This window comes from Bos indicus, chromosome 8 (genome assembly GCF_029378745.1).
Source record: "Bos indicus isolate NIAB-ARS_2022 breed Sahiwal x Tharparkar chromosome 8, NIAB-ARS_B.indTharparkar_mat_pri_1.0, whole genome shotgun sequence".
Lineage (NCBI taxonomy): Eukaryota > Metazoa > Chordata > Mammalia > Artiodactyla > Bovidae > Bos > Bos indicus.
This window is the reverse complement of record NC_091767.1, coordinates 26,320,099-26,341,446: the sequence shown is the minus strand read 5'-3', so window position 1 is coordinate 26,341,446 and position 21,348 is coordinate 26,320,099. Positions and strand designations below refer to the sequence as shown.

The window sequence follows — 21,348 nt, the reverse complement described above, 5'->3', positions numbered from 1 at the left end:
AAATACTTAGGAATATATCTACCTAAAGAAACAAAAGGCCTATGTATAGAAAACTATAAAACACTGATGAAAGAAATCAATGATAACACAAATAGATGGAGAAATATACCATGATAATGAATCAGAAGAATCAATATACTGAAAATGAGTATACTACCCAAAGCATTATATAGATTGAATGCAATCCCTATCAAGCTACCAATGGTATTTTTCAGAGAACTAGATCAAATAGTTCCACAATTTGTATGGAAATACAAAAAACCTCAAATAGCCAAAGCAATCTTGAGAAAGAAGAATGGAACTGGAGGAATCAACCTGCCTGACTTCAGACTGTACTACAAAGCTACAGTCATAAAGACAGTATGGTACTGGCACAAAGACAGAGATATAGATCAATGGAACAAAATAGAAAGCCCAGAGATAAATCCACGCACCTATGAACACCTTATCTTTGACGAAAGAGGCAAGAATATACAATGGAGAAAAAAGAATTTCTTTAAAAAGTGGTGCTGGGAAAACTGGTCAACCACTTGTAAAAGAATGAAACTAGAACACTTCCTAACACATACACAAAAATAAATTCAAAATGAACTAAAGATCTAAATGTAAGAACAGAAACTATAAAACTCCTAGAGGAAAATGTAGGCAAAACACTTTCTGACATAAATCACAGCAGTATCCTCAAAATAAAAGCAAAAGTTAACAATGGGACCTATTTAAACTTAAAAGCTTTTGCATAATGAAGGAAACTCTAAGCGAGGTGAAAAGACAGCCTTCAGAATGGGAGAAAATAATAGCAAATGAAGCAACTGATAAAGAATCTCGAAAATATACAAGCAGCTCATGCAGCTCAATGCCAGAAAAATAAACGACCCAATCAAGAAATGGGCCAAAGAACTAAACACACGTTTCTCCAAAGAAGACATACAGATGGCTAACAAACACATGAAAAGATGCTCAACATCACTCATTATCTGAGAAATACAAATCAAAATCACAATGAGGTACAATCTCATGCCAGTCAGAATGGCTACTATCAGAAAGTCTACAATGAGTGCTGGAGAGGGTGTGGAGCAAAGGGAACCCTCTTACACTGTTGGTGGGAATGCAAACTAGTACAGCCACTATGGAGCACAGTATGGATATTCCTTAAAAAACTGGAAATAGAACTGCCATATGACCCAGCAATCCTCCTGCTGGGCATAAACACCGAGGAAACCAGAATGGAAAGAGACACATGTACCCCAATGTTCATCGCAGCACTGTTTACAATAGCTAGGGCATGGAAGCAACCTAGATGTCCATAAGCAGATGAATGGATAAGAAAGTTATGGTACATATACAAAATGGAATATTACTCAGCTATTTAAAAGAATCCATTTGAATCAGTTCTAATGAGGTGGATGAAACTGGAGCCTATTATACAGAGTGAAGTAATTCAGAAAGAAAAACACCAATACAGTATATTAACGCATATATATAGAATTTAGGAAGATGGTAATGATGACCCTATATGTGAGACAACTGTGGGAGAAGGCGAGAGTGGGATGATTTGAGAGAACAGCATTGAAAAATATCTATTACCATATGTGGAATAGATCGCCAGTCCAGGTTCGATGCATGAGACAGGGTGCTCAGGACCAGTGCACTGGGATGACCCTGAGGGATGGGATGGGGAGGGAGGTGGGTGGGGTGTTCAGGATTGGGGACACATGTACACCCATGGCTGATTCATGTCAATGTATGGCAAAAACCACTACAACATTGTAAAGTAATTAGCCTCCAGTTAAAATAAATTAATTAATTTAAAAAAAGATGTTGCTACTAAGGTAAACCGGGTGAAGAGTACGTGGGATGTCTCTGCACTAATTTTTTTTCCAACTATATGTATCTACAATATTGTAAAAATGAAAAGCTAAAGAAATTTATTCAATGACTTTCTTTAGGGGGGGATAATTTTCTTGTTAAAAAATAGCATTCACTTCATCTAGGTTTTTTTTTCAACTAGCATTTTTTACAGTTTCAGTGATATATATTGAACAAGTTGGAAATTCATTGGAATCTCAATAAAATATCACTTAATTTCTTAAACCTCATGATAATTTTTCTACCTTTTCTTGATGTATTTTTCATTAAAACAGTCCTGTTGTTTCCTGTGAACATTTAAAGGGAATATTTTTACCAGAATAAAAGTGAACCATTTATTTTTAAAAAGAAGAAGAAATATGATACAACCAAAATTTAACATATTTTGAACTTTGTATCTCTAGAGAATATACTTACATTAAATAACGATGAATTATTATAGACCATAAAGGCATGCATATTGATTTCTCATTGATTAAATGCTGAATTTCTGGTGTTGTGGAATAAAAAATATTCCATCAATGTTAATTACTAACTGATGTGCTGTGTATAGACTTAAAAAAAAAATAAAGCAATCATACCGCTTACTAAGTTTATCTAATCAGTAGAGACAAACCAAACCAAGGGGGTCCTGGTAGAGACTGCTATGATATCCTTAAAGAAAATTCCATTATACATGATAAATTGGGGTATTCAGGGTTTTGACAATTTCCATGACTGAAAGGAAATGATTTTCAGAATTTTAATTCAATGGACCTTGGATAATTGATTCTGTAAGAGCTGGAGGCCCAAAGGGCATGCAAGTATCCAACCAAGTACATGTGGTTACTATGTCTCCAGGCTTTGAGAATGCCACATAGCTTTAGTCTGCTTGGATGCTCAGATATCCCATTCCAGTGGGTAAGCTGCTCCTACATCCCCAAAGTAAACTGAAGCCTTTTTTTTGGGGGGGCTGATGACAGCATATCTATTAGCTAGGAACTGCTGCCTATCCAATCACTGTGTTTTCTCTGCTTTGTTCCTCTCCTGCCAAGTTTTGAACTAGTGAAAAGATGCAAATTAATCTCCTATTACTGAGTATCAATTCAGTGGAATAAAAGCTATCTGTGACATTTTTGAAAATCTAGTGTAAAATATGGAGAAGGCAAAGGCAACCCACTCCAGTACTCTTGCCTGGAGGGTCCCATGGACGGAGGAGCCTGGTTGGCTGCAGTCCATGGGTTCGCAAAGAGTTGGACACGACTGAGTGACTTCACCTTCACTTTTCACTTTCCTGCATTGGAGAAGGAAATGGCAACCTACTCCAGTGGTCTTGCCTGGAGAATCCCAGGGATGGGGGAGCCTGGTGGGCTGCCATCTATGGGGTCGCACAGAGTCGGCCACAACTGAAGTGACTTAGCAGCAGCAGCAGTAGTGTAAAATATATATATTTTAGGAATGCAGTGACCCAAAGAGAGCTTGCAGGTTAAGATGTGTCCAGGAAACCTACTGAATATATGTAATGAACACCTCAAGACACAGTTTTTGCCTTAAGGAATCAAGTCTCAGGAGAGAGAAGAGGCATAAACCATTATAATCAGAGTGCTATGATGGAAGAAGTTTATTTACTGATTTACTAATTTTTCATTTTTGTTTTCACTTTTTCCTGTAAAATAAAACATGGATATTGAGAACGCCAAGACTCAAACGTATGACTTAATGACTATAAGGTAAATGCTACCCCAGTCAAGAAATAGAATTTTGCCATTTATTCAGAAGTCTCTTCTTTGTGCCCCATTCCAGTCACAAATCCTCCTTTCCTTCTGTAATAAGTAACCATTATTCTGCCTTTTATAGTATTTTTTCTTCCTTGTGTTTTTGATTTTATAGTTTTATCACCAAAATGTGATTGTACAAAATGTACATCTACAGATTGCAGATAATACAGTTTAGTCTTTGCCTTTAAAAAATAAGTGCCTTAATTTTTCTTCTGTCTGTATGTCTCCCCACTCCATCCCTTTCTTTTTCTTAAAATTTTCCATTATAGAACAAGGGTTGTTTAACCAGCAGAGTTTCCCACAGCTGGGTTTTGTTGATTGCCCATTTATGAAGCAGTTTAACATGGTTCTCTGTCCTTGGTATCTCTGCAAAATCCACCAAACTCAGAGATCTGCTTCCATCTGTTTGACAAGACTCTATCACTTGTAGCTTAAAATGGTTTGTTGTCTTTCTTTTTTTATGGTTTTAACAGATGTTAATACTGAATGCTTATGTCTCTTCATCCATTAAAGCTTATAAATGGTGATATTCTAATTCTAGCCTTTCTTTTTCATTAACAGCTGGATTACATTTAAAGAGAGTTTTTCCTCTTTTGGTTGTTTGATAATGTAGTGGTACAATTCATGTAGGGCTTGCCAGGTGGCAGGCAGGAGACCTAAGAGACATGGTTTTGATCCCAGGATTGGGAAGATCTCCTGGAGAAGGACATGGCAACCCCACTCCAGTATTCTTACCTAGAGAATTCCATGGACAGAGGAGCCTGGCAGGCTACAGTCCATAGGGTTGCAAAGAGTTGGACATGACTGAAGTGACTTATTAGCATGTATGCACAGTTCATGGAAGAAAAGAAAATAAGTGCTTAATAATTTCTTTTAACAGTTACCAAGATAACTACTTAGTTTTCTATCATGTTTTGAAAGTGACTTGTTGTTGTTCATTTGCTCTGTCGTGTCCAACTTTTTGTGACCCCATGGACTGCAGCATGCCAGGCTTCCCTGTCCTTCATCATCTCCCAGAGCTTGTTCAAACTCATATCCGTTGAGTGGGTGATTCCATCCAACCATCTCATCCTCTATTGTCCCCCTTTCCTCCTGCCTTCAATCTTTCCCAGCATCAGGGTCTTTTCCAAAGAGTCGGTTCTTGGCATCAGGGGGCCAAAGTATTGGAGCTTCAGCTTCAGCATCAGTCCTTCCAATGAATATTCAGGATTGACTGGTTTGATCTCCTTTCAGTCCAAGGAATTCTCAAGAGTCTTCTCCAACACTGAAAGTGACTAATATTTTAAAGTATCATTATGAATTCATGAATTAAAAGTTTCAATCCATTGATTTTTTTTTAATTATTGAAATTCAAATTGACCGAGTTCAGATAATTCTTCAAAAGCCTTGATTACTTTCAGTGTGAGTGATATTTCCAGATCCTAATATGGGCACTAAGGGAAGCTTATCATTACTGGATTAATCATTGTCTTTAGGGCTTTCAGTAGACCTAGGTAGGAAGCTGCCATGTACACAGTCATTCCTAGATTTGAAATTTCTGGGAATTTCTGATATAGTCAAACTTAAAGGTCTTAATTTTTTTTTTTTTTTTTTTTGGCCTAATGCCTTTTCAGACAGCTTATACCAGTTTATGCTCCTATTGCTGCATTGGGCTTCCCTGATAGCTCAGTTGGTAAAGAGTCTGCCTGCAATGGAGGAGACCCCAGTTCAATCCCTGGGCCAGGAAGAGCCCCTGGAGAAGGGATAGGCTACCCACTGCAGTATTCTTGAGCTTCCTTTGTGGCTTAGCTGGTAAAGAATCCACCTGTAATGCGGGAGACTGGGGTTCGATCTCTGGGTTGGGAAGATCCCCTGGAGAAGGGATAGGCTACCGACTCCAGTATTCTGGGTTGGAGAATTCCATGAACTGTATAGCCCATGGGGTCTCAAAGAGTAGGACACGACTGAGTGACTTTCACTGCTGCATTATTTATTCATTATAATGAATATGGTTATAATTTCAGTTTGTTAATTCATTTCAATCTTTTTGCCAACCCAGTTTACCGTGATTTGCTATTCTTATGTTCTTAATTTAAATTCATCTCAGAGTTGCCTCAGTTCAGTTCAGTTCAGTTCAGTTGCTCAGTCGTGTCCGACTCTGTATATTTATAATTCTTTTACAGAGGGACATTAATAAAAATAATAGTAAGTAATATTTCTTGAGCTACCATTATGAAGCAGGCACTCTCCATTGCACTTTCCACAGAATTATCAAAGCAACCCAGTTAGGTAAACCTAACATTATATTTCCTTTCTAGGTGATAAAACAAGATTATGGAGGTTAAGTCTTCCAATGTAGATTATAAATCTTTAATTGGATTTTTAGTTTCCTTGTCATCATACTGTATCTGATTTAGCTTACTTTTTTATCTCAGCTTTTTCTTTCTGTATGGATGCCTGTTCCAGATTTATAGAGGTCTTTTCATGTCCTTTTGAGGATGTCAACTGGTTTTCTGAAATATTCTTTTGGTTCTTGTAATATTTTCTCCCAGTGTTGTCTAATTTTCTTTGTTTTGTTCAAGGTTTTTTTCCTGTTTATTCACCCTGGGACAATGAAAAGTCTATCCAAACTTGGTATCTGCCAACAGACTGGGTGTGTAGCTTGCACTTGGCCTCGGTCACTGACCACGTGTGAACTGTCAGATCTCATTTTCTCTTATTCAACTGTAGGGCAAGTTGCTATCCACTGCTCTTACTGCAATCTTTGTTAACAGATGTTTGTGTAATATAGCTTTATTTGTTTGAAGAGGAATATTCTCTTCCTTTCTTCTTGGTTCTCTAAAACTGAACTGCCTAGTTATAGCAAAGACTACAAATCTTAGCAGGAACTGGGTTTATCACACCTTTGTCCTCCACCATCTCTTGGTACAGTATGTGCTAATTCTACAACTCCCAGGGTGCATGTGCCCCTGGCAGTTCCCATCCTTTTTCCAGGGAGTGTGTGTTTGTGGTCCATGTATGTGTTTTCTTCCTGAACACTGAAGTTTCTAAATACATGTTGGATCAGAACCGAGTAGATACTATACGAACAGCATACTGGACATCCAGATGGCGTACACAGTGAGCTATAGAGGTATGGCTGCCCAATTTTAGCTGATTAGTTCAAACGCTTGGTCTCCTAGGTAAAGCAGGATGGATGAAATTCCATCCCTATATTCATGCAGGTTGGTGAGTGTGCTTTGTTTCAGCTGGTAAAGCAGGCATTGACTACTGATTTTTTTTTTTTAATTTTATTTTATTTTTAAACTTTACAATATTGCATTAGTTTTGCCAAATACCAAAATGAATCCGCCACAGGTATACCTGTGTTCCCCATCCTGAACCCTCCTCCCTCCTCCCTCCCCATACCCTCCCTCTGGTCGTCCCAGTGCACCAGCCCCAAGCATCCAGTATCGTGCATTGAACCTGGACTTGCGACTCGTTTCATACATGATATTATACATGTTTCAATGCCATTCTCCCTCCACTGTAACGTAGTTAGAATTCTCTCTCAGATTCTGACAATATTTTATTCTCATTTACTGGAGCTGATTTGACTTCATCTATTTCTGAATCTTAGAGGTTATTGTGTAATGTTAGGAAAGGCTCTGCTTTACACTAGCCTGAGCCATGCCATTTTTAAACCAGCATCCAAAAATAAATTTTGACAATTTGTCATTTTGCAAGATCTTTGGGAGACTTGTTAATATATTGGTAGTCCTTTGATGGGGTTTTAAACAATTTCTTCATGTGCAGAATGGTTTATAACTACCTCAGTGACATTTCAGATAGGATTTTTTTCCTCTGTTCTTTGTACTGCCAGTATTGGCTTTTAATTGCGTTGACCCATGATATATTTCTTATGTCCTTTACCAGTTCTTTCTTCTGAGATCTCTTTCTGAATCTTGCTTTAGGATTGCTGTATGATCAAACTTTGTTCCTCCTGCCATAGCTGTAGGAGCTTTTCTCCTGATTGAATTACATCACTCACTGTCTAGGATTTTTTTTTTTTTTTGTCTAATTTTGATTATTTGCATAAACACCAACCCTGCCTAAAACACCACCGAACGATTAGAACAGAAATGGAGTGTTTACTAGATTGCCAGTTGAAATCAGCTTTCTCTCTTCTGTTGGGAGAAATAAACTTTATAGAAAATAGGCAGAAGATGTGATATTAGAGAATGATGTGTCTTGGCCAACCCTGAGCCTTCCTCAGCAGGGTGGACAATGTGACAATGCTTCCTGGAACAGTGAATGAGGCTGAGTTATGAGGAAGGAAGCTCTGAGATGGAGGAGACTGACTTTGTCTTCATGAGGTATCTGGTTTCAGACACATCATTCTGCCACATTCGAATTAAACAAAAAGAAATTATAGTCAGTAAATCAGCACTCTTTGGAAGGATTTAAGGTCTTATGCAGCAATACTCTTTCCTTTACAAATCTTACCTTTTTTTCCCCCCCAGAGCTAAGGAAATGTACATGAAATTGTCAAGTATTAGATGCTGTTTATTATCTAAAAAGGATATCTGAAAAAATATTTGAGTGGTAAACTAAATGAGGTAGAACACCTAGTTGTACATTGAAAACATATGTCTTATCTGTACATTGTTAAGTTTTTCTTAGAGAGTATCTTTAATAAACTGAATGTTGATAATTTTTGAAGTCTAATATTTGTAATAGTAACAAAGTAAATAATTTTATGAAAAAGTTATTTTAGCCATATGCATACTTTTACTGGTGTTGAGTCCGTATTACATGCTATATTAAAAACCTAAAGTGAAATTCTTTTTAAAGATAAAATCATGAAAGTAGTTCATAGAGCACAGCACTAAGATGAAAAGCTATGACACTGTGTACTGATATAGGAAATACTATTATTTGTGTGCTTCACTCCATGGATGACTTCCGTAATATCCAGTATGGATCATGGCCCAGTTTTGTTTGTTGAATTAAAGGCGTATCATGTAAGTTCTTGTGTATTGTTGTTGTTTAGTTGCTAAGTCATATCTGACTCTTGGGATCTCATGGACTGTAGCCCGCCAGGCTCCTTTGTCCGTGGAACTTTTCAGGCAAGAATATTGGAGTGGGTTGCCATTTCTTTCTTCAGAGGATCTTCCAGACCCAGGAATCGAACCCACATCTCCTGGAGCTTCTGCACTGGCACATGAATCTTTACCACTGAGCCGCCAGGGAAGCCCAAGTTCTTATGTATACACTTAAAAAAAAAAAAAGATAAATAACACAATAGAACATTGTTGTATTACCCTATTATAATGTACTGGGAGTGGCTATACATCTATTTAAAATAGAAACGTTAAATTTTTATTTCTTCAAATGCCCTTTTTAATGCCTTCTGATGATTCAAGCACCTACTTAGGATTTCCAAGTAGGTGGAATAGCTATATATAAAAAAAGAACAGGTAGCCTTCTTGCTTATTTAGTGAAATAAAGGCTTAGGGAAATGAAAAAAAAAAGGACACAACCCGTATTTTCATGTAGAGAGTGTGGTGTGAAAATGTGTGTGTAATGTATACATGGTTTCATGCATGAAAACTGAATGACCTGGGGTCACTCTTGGTTTTTTGTTTTTAAATTTTTGGCTGCACTGCACTGTATGCAGAATGTGGGATCTTAATTCCTTGACCACGGAGGGATTGAACCCCATCCCTTGCAATGGACGCTCAGGGTCCTAACCAGTGGACCACCAGGGAAGTCCCTAGGTTTACCCTTTATGATACTCTTCAGTCCCGTAAATGTTAGATTCTTTATTTTCTTGGGCAAAAGGGGGATATTTCAAAGGAAGGCATTTTTGCCACATTTCTAGAAATGTTTACATGTAGAGTCAATGACATGGCAGCATATTTCTCTCAAGCAATCAGATCTGGCTGTGTTTCAGTAACTTATTTATGGGGACTTCCCTAGTGGCTCAGATGATAAAGGGTCTGCCTGCAATGCAGGAGACCTAGGTTGGATCCCTGGGTTGGGAAGATCCCCTGGAGAAGGGAATGGCTACCCACTCAAGTATTCTTGCATGGAGAATCCCATGCACAGAGGAGTCTGGCAGACTCAGTCCATGGGGTCACAAAGAGTTGGACACGACTGAGTAACTAACACTTTCACTACCTTTGAATTATAAGGCCCACTGGGGTTTAAGTTGGTTTCAGTGTTAAGTGCCCTTGTACTGATGCTGATGCCTCTTTCTTTGAAAGTTTAAAGTCCTTCCTTATTTTTTGCCTACTTACCTAGAAAAAAAATTGAAACCATCTTAGATCATTATAGTAACCTTACCCTATATCTTTAGACTGACCTCTTTCACCAGGCTTTGGCTTTTAGTTAATCTTCAAGTAGTATATTTAGATGTTTAATGTATATTTCTATTGGGTTTGAAGATTGATTTCTTTTACATAGTGTGGCCTCATCATCTTTCTCCAGGTCCTACTTTAGATCATGAGTATTTCCTGAATCAGTTGATCTTCCAACCATTTGTCCAATCCCAACAAAACCACAGGAACCCTCTTAGACTCTTCCTATATGGACCTATTATATCTTACCAATGGGCTACAAAACCATCCTCTCCATTCTATCCTGACTACCTTGATAGCTGTTACTCAGAACATGGCAATATCCTTCTTATCTGTTCAAATTATTCCAAAGAATATCTATGCCATTTTCCTATTTAAAACCCTCATGTGACTCACCACTGTCCTCAGGATGGAATCAGAACACTTAGGCATGGAGTTCAGGCCATGTAGTGAGCTTCCTGAGCCTGCCTGTTTTCCCTTACCACTTGTCACTTTGTGCTTCAGTGGTTCTTAGCTGTGTGGATGTTCAGGCCTCTACACTGAGCTCCTTTCTAGGCGGTGGCTGTTTCCTATGTACAGAAACACCATTGCCCTTTTCTGTTAACATGCTCCTCTCATCCTTCAGGTCTCAGCTCATGATTCATCTTCTCCGGGCTGTTGTCCCTGGTTCTGTCTTCTCCACACCTCCTTCCCCATCCCTACAAGCACATATCCATGTATAGGCTGGATTAGGGGTTTCTGTGCTCCACTGACACCTTGTGTTTATTCCTATCTTTATAATTGTCTGGGTGAACCTCTGGCATGATGCTTGTCAAAAATTATCTGATCTTGTGTCTTCTTCATGAAATTCCATGTTTTCAGAAGGTTAAAATCAACTCTAATATCTAGTATAGTTCCTAAAGAATAGAAAATGATTGTAAACTAGATTATATATATATAGTTATATGTCATGCTTTAATAAATATTTCTCTAAATGTTTGCATATTCATTTGATGTTTAGTAAATTTGGTTATTGGTTCATGTAGATCCGTTTGTACATATACACATAAATCTGTTTATATACCAAGACTTTGATTTATGAAACTTAAACTTTCTGCTGTTTGCTTTGTGAAGGGCAAGCAGGTATGGGAAAATTAAATGTACCATCAGAACACTATTTTCTTCAATTGATTTTTGGGGGTACAGGGTAAAGTATTGGGCTTCGCATGTGGCGTAAAGAACCTGCCTGCCAATGCAGGAGACAAAAGAGGCGTTATATGGGTTTCCAACCTGGTTCAATTCCTGGGTTGGAAAGATTCCCTGGAGGAGTAAATGGCAACCTACTCCAGTATTCTAGCCTGGAGAATCCCATGAACAGAGGATCCTGGAGGGCTGTCGTGCACGGGGTTGCAAAAAGTCAGACACAACTGAAGCGACTTAGCATGCACACAGGGTAAAGGTGCAAAAAATGTAGTCAAACAAACTGCCAAGCAGCCTTTGAACATTAAAATATTCTTTTTTTTCTGGAGCCAGATTTTGGCTTTGAAGAAAATAGCTCCTTGTCTTCTCATCTAAAAAGAACAGAGTCCTTAGAATCTCTAAACTAATGAATAATTTTTGTGACTTTGTTTTTGCCATTTAGCCTCCAAATGCCTGGTAACTATCAGTGCTCATTTGATTTTAAGTGGATTCTTAAATCTAGGTACACGTGGTCAGAGTTAGCAGTTTCAGGAATCTTAGGATTTGTCCATAATTAATTTAACCTATGAATATAAAATTAAAAAGAAAGAAAAGTCCTAATCTGCAACATACATGTGTTGTTTTTGGAAAGGTAAATATGTTCAGATGTTCCTTGATTTAGGATAGATTTACAGCTGACTGACATACGGTGTCATTCAGTCACTAAGCCATGTCTGACTCTTTGGAACCCCAAAAACTGCAGCATGCCAGGCTTCCCTGTCCCACACTACCATTAATTGAAAGTATCTCAAGTCCAAAATGCATGCAATACACCTGACTTGAAATTATAGCTTAGTCTTCCCTACTTTAAATGTTCTCAGAATACCTTCATTAGCCTATAGTTGGTCAAAATGACCTAACAAAGTCTCTTTTATAATACAATGTTGGTTTTTTGAATGCTGTACTAAAAGTGAAGACTCTAATGTTTGTGTGAGTCGAGTGCTTATGAGTTGCTTATAATGCTTATAAGAAATTGTTTAAACTTGTGATCATGTAGCTGACCGGGAGCTGCAGCTACTGCCGCAGCCCAGCATCACCAGAGCATCACTAGCCCCAGAAAAGATCAAAATTCAAAGTATAGTTTTATCTGAATATGTATCTCTTTCATATCATCATAAAGTTGAGAAATTATAAGTTGAACCCTTGAACGTTGTGGATCATCTGTACATGACTTTATTTATTAAAGTTATTTCTTACATGTCAATAGCTGTTTTTAACCTTAGACCAGGTTTAAGTAGCTCTATTGGTTTAACTAAATGAGATTTTTATTCAATTTTATTTGATAAAATGTACTTATGTTTTAGTGATTCTTCTGCCTGGATACTTGAATATGCCTGTCCAAAAGATACATTTTTACCTTCTTAAATGTGAGCATTGATTAGGAGGAAATATTTTTGTGTGTGTTGCTTAATTTATGGGGTGGAGGGGTGGAGGGATGGAGGGATGGAAGCCAATGTAAATCTCACTATCTGTATTTTCCTTCTGGGAAATTCTAATGAGAACCAGGTTAGAGGTCTACCTATATCCTCAATGTCTCTTTTCTATATTTTCATCTTATTGTCTCTCTGTATCAAAGTCTGGGTAGTTTTTTTTCTGTTTCCTTTGCTATCTTCCAGTTCACTATTTCTCTCTTTTGTTATCACACATGGCCAGTGGATTTTAATTTTCATTATTTATATTTTTCATTTATAGCACAAATACCTTTTTCAAATCATCTGTGTCACTTTTTGTGACTCCCTGTTCCCTGGAGTTATTTTCAAGTTTGTCACCTATTTCATTAAGCACTCGCAGTTATGTAGATAGTTTAAATATCTGAAGTCGCTCCAGGGTTCTTTCTGCTCGTTATTTGTGCTAGTTCTTACTTATGTTGTCTTGTTTTCTGTGGGCCTCATTAATTTTCATTGCTTGTTTATCGTTGACTCTCGATGTAGTGTGAGCCAACTTTATAGTCTAGGACTAATGTGCCCTTATTCGGAGACGCTTTTCATTTTCTTCTGCAGGGTACCTGAGGGCACTGTCTCGAGAAAGCACCTTCACAGATTTATGGTGGAGTTCCCTGCCATACTCAGTCTGCTGGCACCTGATGTCTAGATCTTCTCAAGATCCAATCTGTGATTGCGTGTTTAGATACAGGCTTTTTTGGTCCTTTTTCTTCCCCTGCTTTGCTCTGTACCAGGACATCTTTTCCTTTAGTCCTGGAAGCTGATGGAAGGGGGGCAGGGGTTTAGTTCTGGATTACTTTGACTATAGAATGTAGCCTTTGGGGCACCCCTTTAATGTGTAAGACTTCCCACAATGGGCCTTGACCTTGACTTTTGGTGGAAAAACAAAGGCTCAAGGTTGAGGTGTTAGGATATGCCCTTGGGGCAACAGTGGCTAGATGCTCCTAAAAAAAGACAAAAGGCACAATTCAGAGTCAAACCACATACTTCTTGCTTAAATATTTTCTATACCCATAATTCTATACTTTTAAATACTAGTCAATTTATGATTATTCACATTCATTACTGACATAGCATGGGATTAGCTTCACAGTAAAGCCATGAAAATTATACAGGATTCAATTAAATAATTTATCTTTAAAAGTTGTGGCCCTGTCAGACAGGAAGACTATGAATACAATTAAGAATGAAGTCAGGTAATAGACTAGCTAATCAAACGTATGGATTTGCAGACTCTGTTCAAATAGCACAATTAGTTAATGAATAGCCTGCCTGCCAGTCCATTCCATTTTTAGGGAATGAAATATTTAAAGGGGCTTACCTGTCCTAAGTTTTAGGTATTTCAACCTCATTGCAAGCCCCCAAAACTTCATCAGAATAAGCAGTGTCAGTTTATTGCCAGTTACCCCTGAGATGGTAAAGCCAGTTCTTGCTTCGAATGATATAATTATTTTCTTAGAGCAGTAGATCTTTAGAACCCTGGCTGCATATTACCAACCCCTGGACTTTTTCTAGCAAAAAAACTATCCCTAGAGATTCTGAGTTAAATGGATCAGATTGAAAGTAGGCTTTAGTCATTTTTTTCCTTTAAAGAATTATAAATGATTTTAATGTGTAGTCAGGGTTGAGAACTTCTTCCTTATTGATTAACTGTATACTTTATCCCTGAACTGGTTAACATTAAATATTCTAAAAATGCGTTCAATTAAAATTTTGTGTTGCATTTGAGAATAAGCTCTGTATATAGTTAGTATTTAAAGTTTTCATTAATGTTTAAGAGAATTTGATATTTGACTAGCCTTGTTATTCTGATTGAAAATGTGTAATTAATATTAATATTTGGGATTTTAAAATTGAAATGTAATAAGTTAATTTGACTGAATTTATGGATAGAGTTGGACTACTTAAAGTACTTGAAAGAGACCATATTTATGTTTAATTGACTAGACTTATTAGGATTAATAACCAAGGAGCACTTCGTTTGTTAGGCTTTTGAAGTTTTTAAAAAGAAAATCCCACATATTAAAATTTAGAGTGCAATTTGAAATATTTAGAGGATTCAATTTTCTAATTTCATAAATGAGACCAAATGTTAATCAAATCATCCCTTGAAGATGATTAACAATATATTTTTGGCTTATAAATAAATAATGAGATTTATAAGTTCAATTTAAGTACATAAGAAATACTAGAATTCTTAAATTATAACTCTAATTAGTTGAATATTATTTTCAAAGTAGTCACAGATGGTCTTTTAAGATCATCTTTAATGGTATGTATAAGAACCATTCTCATGAATACCAAAAAATTACTTTGACACATGCTGAGTTCTTGTGATTTTTCCTTTTCCTTTTCAAACTTGAAATAGTTTTTTTCACTGTCTTTCAAAAAGTGACACATGATTCACAATGCAAAAAAAATGTGAGGAATAAAGTGAAACCTTCATTCACAGCACCCTGATTGCAGTTGGTAGCACTTTGATGTATCAGGTCCAGTGATTGGTTGGCTTGCTGACCTATGTCTCTTTGTCTATCATCTATCTATTTAATATTTCCTTGATTAAATGGGATATTACATGTGCTGTTTTATACTCTTTTTCCTTCAATAGTCTCCTTTGGACATAATATCCTTATACTAATAAGTTTTATCTACACACAATGTGCCATATTCTACTACAGAGATTTACCATCATTTACAAGTTATTTCCAAATTATTCTATTATAATCATTACTATGAGGAAGATACTTGATGTTTTACATTTTGGCACTTGTGTGATTATTTACAAGGCTTCATTTCTAGAAGTGGAAACTCTCTGCCTCTGAGTTATGAACTTTTAGAATTTGGAAAAATAAACCTATTCTTTTGATGGCAGTTAGGCATTTCAGATGGAGAAGGCGATGGCACCCCACTTGATTAAATGGGAAATCCCATTCCATTAAATTATTCCCATTCCATTAAATCTTGCCTGGAAAATCCCATGGATGGAGGAGCCTGGTAGGCTGCAGTCCATGGGGTTGCGAAGAGTTGGACACAACTGAGCGACTTCACTTTGACTTTTCACTTTCATGCATTGGAGAAGGAAATGGCAACCCACTCCAGTGTTCTTGCCTGGAGAATCCCAGGGACGGGGGAGCCTGGTGGGCTGCCGTCTATGGGGTGGCACAGAGTTGGACACGACTGAAGCGACTTAGCAGCAGCAGTAGCAGCAGCAGGCATTTCAGACTGTGCTGTAGTTCTCACTGAGTCTCTGCCTTAGTGGCAAGAGTTCAGAAGCCTGGATCTAAATTCTTGCCTTAACACTGCCTATTTTTATTTTAATCATCACTTAAATTATCAGTTTTCTCATTTCATAAAGTGAAGATAATAAAATTTGCCTTAAAGCAATTTTGGGAGAGGATCAGATCAGATCAGTTGTTTGGTTGTGTCCAACTCTTTGCGACCCCATGAATTGCAGCACGCCCGGCCTCCCTGTCCATCACCAACTCCCGGAGTTCACTCAGACTCACGTCCATCGAGTCAGTGATGCCATCCAGTCATCTCATCCTCTGTCGTCCCCTTCTCCTCCTGCCCCCAATCCCTCCCAGCATCAGAGTCTTTTCCAATGAGTCAACTCTTCTCATGAGGTGGCCAAAGTACTGGAGTTTCAGCTTTAGCATCATTCCTTCCAAAGAAATCCCAGGACTGATCTCTTTCAGAATGGACTGGTTGGATCTCCTTGCAGTCCAAGGGACTCTCAAGAGTCTTCTCCAACACCACAGTTCAAAAGCATCAATTCTTCGGCGCTCAGCTTTCTTCACAGTCCAACTCTCACATCCATACATGACCACAGGAAAAACCATAGCCTTGACTAGACGAAACCTTTGTTGGCAAAGTAATGTCTGCTTTTGCACATGCTATCTAGGTTGGTCATAACTTTCCTTCCAAGGAGTAAGCGTCTTTTAATTGCATGGCTGCAGTCACCATCTGCAGTGATTTTGGAGCCCAGAAAAATAAAGTCTGACACTGTTTCCACTGTTTCCCCATCTATTTCCCATGAAGTGGTGGGACCGGATGCCATGATCTTCATTTTCTGAATGTTGAGCTTTATGCCAACTTTTTCACTCTCCACTTTCACTTTCATCAAGAGGCTTTTGAGTTCCTCTTCACTTTCTGCCATAAGGGTGGTGTGATCTGCATATCTGAGGTTATTGATATTTCTTTGGGAGAGGATAGGGTTGGGTTTTTTTTTTTTCTGTTTTAAAAATAAGTTTATTTGTATCATTTCTTTCTAGAAATCCACATATAAGAGGTGTCATACATATTTCTCCTTCTCTGTCTGACTTACTTCACTCAGGAAGACAATCTCTTGGTCCATCCAGGTTGTTGCATATGGATTGTCTTATTCCTTTTCATGGCTGAGTAATATTCCCTTATATATGTACCACATCTTCTTCATTTGTCAGTGAACATTTAGGTTGCTTCCATGTCTTGGCTATTGTAAATAAAGCTGCGGTGTACACTGAGGTGCATGTATCCTTTTGGACCATGTTTTTCTCCAGATATATACCCAGAAGTGGGATTGCAGGGTCTTATGGGAGCTCTATTTTTAGTTTTTTAAGGAACCTCCATATTGTTCTCCATAGTGGCTGCACCAATTTACATTTCCACCAATTCTGTAGGAGGGTTCCCTTCTGGAAGAGGACAGTTTTGTAAAAGTAGCTAGAATGGGGCTTAAAACACAGTAAAGCTCAGTGTATTTTTTATTTTCTCTCTACTTGAATCTGAGAAGATGGAATTCAATTAATTCTTCCTAGTTTTATCATTGTTTGAATTGCATAAAAGGTTGGAACATTTTCAATTCTTGCTTGAGACTTCATTCTGCTATCTCTATTTCCAGGCAATTGATATTTAATATTTTGAATAAAACAAAATCATCACCTTATTTACAAAACAAGCTTCTTACATATTTTTTCAGTACTGAAATATATGTTTGCTCTGTTAAAACTTCCTTTGCAAAGATAACTAGCAAGACCATTTAAAATAGTTATCACAGTGTCTCTTTTTCTACATATGTCATAAAACTTAACTGGGCAGATTTAACCAAGGGAAAAGAAAATCTTGGGAAACACTTTCAAGTTCTGAGTATTATACAAAGATTCACGTGGACTAAGATATAAAGTTAAGAATTAACTTGTAGTATATAAGACAAGAAGGAAATGGATTGATTTTAGGCTGAAACATTTTGTCTTACTGAGTTTGAGTTAGAGCAACTTAGTGAAAAGAGTTTTTTTCTCTGATTGAAAACTTTGTATAAATGGCATAATTTTATAAGGGATTCTACAATCTCTAAATATCACATGGGATGCAAGTTTAGAAATCATATAATTCCTTCATTTTATAAATGAGCAAAATGAGACTCAGGAAGGTTCTGATGTATTTGAAGGTTTAAGGAGAAACCAGAATTTTTGTTAGAATGAATTGCAGACACCAACTTCATTTCATGCAAAGGGAAGTATGGCTAGGGAATGTGAAATGCCCTGTCAGTGATAAATCCGAGCCTAGGCCTAGGACTGTTTCCAGTGTTCCTCTAACATGGGTCAACACACATGTTGAATGGGCAAGAATAATACATGACTTCTTTTGTTAGCCTGAGATTCTTCTAACTGTGAAGGAGAACTCAAAATCAACTGAAATTTGAATCAACAGTTTTATCTTTGGATATTTCATGGAGATTCTGAGTTCCTGAGTGCAGAAGGGTTTTCAGGGAAATCTTTTAAGGAATATTGAAAAGCCAGGCCCATTTTCTTAAGGGTTTCTATCTCAGGTCAATTGATCATTGGAAGACACACACTGCTTTAACTGCTAAGTTGCAGTGAGTGTTGCCCAGAAGGACTCATCTGTTGGTCCTCTCTGGCTTTCCATGTAAAAGCTGACCCATTCACATTCATTCAGCTCTATTATCCATAAGGAGCAAGACCAGGAATAGACCCAGAAGAGCTATCCCCCTCCCAAATAGTTCTGAGTTCACATGCTAGTAAAAAACAGCAAACATAAGACAAAAACTCAATGTGAACAAATATCAGAGTAAGAATGATCCATAATTCACTCAGTTCAGTTCAGTTCAGTTGCTCAGTCGTGTCTGACTCTTTGCGACCCCATGGATCACAAATTCACTATCCATGTGTAAATAAATGTTCTTAAGTCTTTTCTGTTTTCTGTCCTATGCACGATTCAAAGAAAAGATACCTCTTTAAGATGTTGTTGAATTTACAGAGGCTAGACGAAGACATCCATTTAAAATTCTGCTCTTTTTCTCTAGTGAGGTCAGAGATTTCTGGTAAGCCCTCCCCATTGCCCAGGCTAGCAAACCGTAACAGGGAGTGTGGCATCATATCACAGTAACTTATTTCAAACTCCAGGTGTGTATGCAGTACCAGTGTTGAGCCTGAAGAAAATTTATTACAGATGTCTGGAATTGAAGACTGTTGACTAGGTGCAAACATGACCTCATCCTCCACTTGACACGAGCACAGTTGGGGGGAGATTATAAAGGTCAATACAAATGTGCTAAAATGTAAATGTGGGCTATTTCTTTAGCAAATTGGGTTTTCTTGTTATAGCCATCTCAGTGTTTTATGAGTCAGATAATAGAAATCCTAAAATTAGGGACAGATTTACAGCTTGTTAGGGAACAGTTTCCATTAATCCCTTGAATACCTGATGCTCGTGTTCTCTTTCACAGAATTCGTGAGAATAGCTAAATGTCATGGCTCTTTTAGTTTTCAGGGTCTGTAAATTTTGATGACAGGCAAGATTGACTTGCATTGAGAGATCGAAAACAATGGCAGTACTGGGTACACCAGAGCAGTGAACACAAACTGGTATTTCTTTCATTGTGTTCACATCATGTTTTCCCATCCTGAAGGTGGGTACCCACACGGTAAGCACCAGATTGGAATTATTTTTGGAAGGCTAAGGAAACAGGGAATTGAGAAAAAAGAGACACCATTTGATGACTGTCATAACAGAAAAATGGCTCAAGTTAAGTAAATGTCCCAGCACTCTGACCTCAGTGTCATATTACATAGGTTGGAAAATGACATGCAGATCTGATCTGCACAGCTAAAGCAAAGATGATTTTTAAAAGAAATACTTATGGATGAGGGAGCTTCTTGGAATAATTGGATCATTTTGGACTTGTAGAGTTAATGTGTTTGGAGTAGGTTACTAAGCAGCCTTTTTGAAGGGCTGGGCAGGGAGAGTCTATTTTGGCCAGTGAAACCACCTGAAATGTGCCTGTAGAAGCATCTGGTAATAAAAGAATTGATTAACTATCAAATCCTTATAGAAGTCAGCCAGCAACATGCTCATGATGGTCCCCAGTGCCAAGCTTTTGCTTTGGGACCATTGAAACCTTCTCTTGTCTCTCTTCCAAGATCAGTGGAATCAAGTTCTGTAAATGTGTTCTTGACTACTGGAGTCAAGTGCAGCTCAAATCATCAGGAGCTTCTCCTATATTATGGTTAGTCTCTCTGTTATATTCTAGGATGTGCATGCTTGTTTTTGTTGAGACCCCAGCCCAGAATCCCACGTGTATTTTTGTATCTTATTGTCAGTTAGACTGGTTAGAATGAGTAAGTTTTGGTCTACTAGAATAGTAGTTTCAGAAATACACTCCGAATTCAGTTCTGCGATGTTTGCATTTGCGTTGCCTGGTGTTGATCGCTGGTTCCACTGTTCTGACATTTATGGCTGTGTTTCATCTTGGAAACCATGTGCAGTTGTAACTGGGAGTTGGCAGGTGCAAGAAAAGAGTAAGTGAAACTTTATTGGCATTGTTTTATTCCTCAAGATTCCTTTCAGAAGGTGAAATAAGAAATATTGACGAAATTGGGAGGACTGGCCTGTTGAAGCCTGTTAAAGGTGTGACCTGATTGTGAGTTCATATGTTACTTGCTGTTGCCATTGCTGTGGTGACAGATTTAACCTTAAATTTCAAATATTTACTTCAGTAATTATGCTTTCCCACCATGAGCAGTAACCAGAATAAGAGATTAGATGGCCCCAAAATGAATAGACTGTAGGTTTCCCTAGGGATTATTACACTGATGTGAAAAATCATAACAGTGTTCACACCAACCCATGTGTTATGAGTTATGTAATTCTATTTGTAAAATCCCTTATCTGTCTTTAAAAAATCAATTTATTTGAGGACATGGCCAAGAGTACCATCATTTTAGAGTAAAATCTCTTGACTTCACCTGCCAAGAAGAGCCAATTTGATATTAAGGTCTGTTAATGATTTAACTTTTCTTTGGTTGATGTCAGCTTAAGTGTGAGACTGCTTTCAGTTATCTGCGAGATCTTCGCCTTTTTTCCAGAGGAAGAGAATATGCAAAGAAAATATGTGTTAGAATAATGGTTTTAGTTTTAATTATAAATTGTGATTTTTATACTTTGTGTATATTGTAAAAAAAGTTTTATCTTGGTCAATTTCAGTGTTTCTCAAATTTTTAAAAATCATTTTCCCCCAAAGACCATATTTTTAGATAATTTTTTCTTCCAAATTGTTCTCCACATGAAATTAAATATTAAGAATAACAAGATTTTACTGGACTGGGTTATGCATATACTTCCAAGACCCAATTTTCCCACTTTGGGGAGTGTATGGCCCTCATTGAAAATGCATGGTTTATTTTAAATAAATTTATATATAGTAAACCAGTTCTTAAAAATTTCTTGAATATTATGAAACAATAAAAATCA

General features: G+C 37.4%; 1 protein-coding gene across 3 annotated transcripts in view; it reads left to right on the top strand.

Moving 5' to 3' along the window:
• Nucleotides 1-21,348, top strand: part of ADAMTSL1 (ADAMTS like 1) — a 1,120,558-nt gene that overhangs the window by 51,516 nt on the left and 1,047,694 nt on the right. The window contains exon 1 of one of the 3 annotated variants that reach the window (XM_070794494.1): nucleotides 1,710-21,348. This exon is cut by the window's right edge and continues 53,253 nt beyond it. The exons of the other annotated variants lie outside the window; for them this stretch is intronic. The gene's annotated coding sequence lies outside the window, so the exon portion shown is untranslated. Of the gene's footprint in view, nucleotides 1-1,709 lie in introns of those variants that run through there. 3 annotated transcript variants of the gene reach the window in all.